Source organism: Sinocyclocheilus grahami, unplaced genomic scaffold, assembly GCF_001515645.1.
Source record: "Sinocyclocheilus grahami isolate Dianchi unplaced genomic scaffold, SAMN03320097.WGS_v1.1 scaffold2501.1, whole genome shotgun sequence".
Classification (NCBI taxonomy): domain Eukaryota; kingdom Metazoa; phylum Chordata; class Actinopteri; order Cypriniformes; family Cyprinidae; genus Sinocyclocheilus; species Sinocyclocheilus grahami.
Genome location: NW_015507680.1, coordinates 13,386 through 16,202, shown reverse-complemented (window position 1 = coordinate 16,202; position 2,817 = coordinate 13,386).

Here is a 2,817-nt window from a genome sequence, read left to right as displayed (position 1 = left end):
ATATCCCAATCCTTTTGATTGGCGGACACATACTTCTTCAACATGCTGACCACTGTCCTGTTGGTTCGTTCCACTTGACCTGAGGAAATTGGGTGATGGCTTATATGGAGCTTGTCCTGTATACCCAGGGTTTCCACACTTCTTGCATGACTTCGGCGGTGAAGTGGGTTTCTCGGTCAGAGTTGACCCTTAAGGGCAGTCCAAACCTTGAGAAGATGTGGTTCATCAAAAGGTAGGCTGTTGTTTCTGCTGTATCGTTGGGAGCTGGGAGACACTCTACCCACTTTGTGAATTCGCAAACCACGGTGAGGAAGTATTTGTTACCCCGTGTTGACCGTGGTAGGGGTCCTACCCAATCTATTTGGAGGTCCGACCATGGGAAGGTCATTCCTTTCCGTTGCAGTGGTGCTCGGTGGTTTGGGTTTGCCGGTTGGAACTGGCAACACACCAGGCATCCTTTTACATACTCCTCCATGTCTTGGTGCATGCCAGGCCAGTATGGAAAAGTTATAAGGCCAAGATTGAGGTATCATGTTTCGATAAACACAAATATATATATACGACATAAAACATATTATTTGTGAAGATAGTTGCTTCGAGACTTTCAATGATTTTCAATGATTGTCTGTGTACCCTCTGTTTCTTTGTCTGTGACAAAAGGAAGTAAGGGTTTTGGTCATGCAGGAAGCAGGTGGTTAAACATATGATAGTCGTGTGGCATCACGCTGTATATCCTGTGCTTGCCTGAGGGCATTATTTAATTATTTTCCTGTTCTGGACATAATGGTTCCATCCATTGGTGGGTCCCAAGACATGGGGTTTCTATAGGTTGTGAATGAACTCTTTCAGTCCTTGATACCAAGAAAGCTTTGTCGTCTCCTGATCGAATTAGTTTCGATCTCATGAGTAGATGAGTTTACCATACTGACAGGAAATCAACCAAGAATATGGGATTCATGTGCTGGGTGATTTAGCAAACTTTGTGAATGCTGATATCAGTGTCTGCTCATATTAAGAAAATCGCTACAGCTACTTGCTTGAGCATTTCGTAGGTGGCCTTGGTGCCATGGTGTCTGTAATGAACCTGCTTTGGCGAGGGCATCAGTTTGGTCATTGAGATCTTTGTCTTGTCCTGGTTGATGTGAGTGGCCTCGGACCTTTTTCCAATAAACGATCATGTCATGTTCAGTGACAATGGCTTCGCATGCTTGGAAGAGTTCCTGATATTTGACAGGCTTGTTGTTAGCTGTCTTGAATCAATTCTGTTTCCATCCAGCTAGATGGCATGTGAAGCTTAGAGGGGCATAGTTGGAGTCGGTACAGATGAGGAGTTCTTTGATGTTGTGGGATGCAGCAAGATGTTGAATTCAGCTGGTGAGTTGGCATAGCCAAAGGGACACCGTGTGAAGGTTTATTGTCGATTGGCAAAGGTGAATGCCAGCTTGTGTTGGTCATCAGGGTGGACGAGGATTGTCCAAAATCCCGAGGTGACGTCCATTGTGGAAAGGATCGTTGAGCCTTTGATTTTGGGAATCTCTTGGTCCAACTGGGTCATTGGCCATCGTGACAAGGGTACTTGCTGATTCAACTTGCGATAGTTGATAGTGAAACCCGGTGTAGGGTTCCTCCATGGTTAAGTCATTTGAGGGGCTCTGGGCCTTGACAGTCATCTGTGCAGGTGATTCTGTCGTGGGCTGTGTTGAGACAGCATAGATGGTGAGGTGATTGCCGTCTGTGATTTCTGATAGGCAGACACTTTCTCTGGGCACTGGCAGAATAGAAGTGATGACAATGGTTCCATTGGGTCTTGTGAACGTTACTGTGTCATCATATTCATCTGACAGTAGTTGGACTGGTATTTGGCCTATGACCGGTACCGTTAGCTCAAAGTCATGGAACGTCTGGTTAATGAGCCATCCCAGGTGACTGGCTTTGGGAATGTTGATGTCTTTGGCTGTACAGTTGTTGAACAATACGTACACAGCACGAGATGACACTTCAATGAGAGGTGTGGCTTCCAAGGTCAGTCCTAGTCTTAGGCAGGTCCTGGAAGGTTGGAAGAAGCCTAGCTTACTGTCGAGAGAGTGGCCAGGTCGCATGTTGAGGCGGACGCTGACACTCTTGCTGTAGGCAGGTATTGCAGCTTCTTGCTCACTGATCATGGCACATGCGTCTGGCATTGTTTGACCAGATCGAAGGTTCTTGAGGTTGACTGCAGTGGTCAGTTGGCGTGACAGGGGAGCCCATATGACGTCGTTCACAATGTCCACACAGGCGTTGAGCCGGACCATGATGTCTGCTCCAATGCAACGAGGGGGACAACAAGGAAGTAGTGACTCAGATGTCTGTTGTTCCATCGTATGTCCACAGCGCAGATGATCTTGGAGGTAGCCATGGTTGTCGACCAGGGACTGAGAGGGAAGCGGCTGTGTTTTGCGATGTCGTGGACATTTATGGCAGTCATGATTCGAAGGAGGCCTGAGTCTGAGTCAGGCGCCTGCAATGAGCAGAGGAAAGGGTCCAGGTTCTTGCGGCTTAGAATTGAGCTTGGCCCTGGCCCTGGCCCTGGCTTTGACATTGCATCATCAGTCAGTGAGTTGGCGGCGGTGTCTGTGGTTTGACACTGCGACTCGTTGGAGTCTACTGACTGGAAGGGTAGAGTCTCGCGGACTTGCGTCCAAATCTTTAGTTGCTTGAAGTCAATTAAGTGTTCAAAGCGATTGAGCAGGTCTTTTCCAATGAGGAGTGGATACATGTTGAGTGGGGAGACGTATACTGGGTGAACAAGGTCCATTGGTCCCACAGTTAGGTGAATTG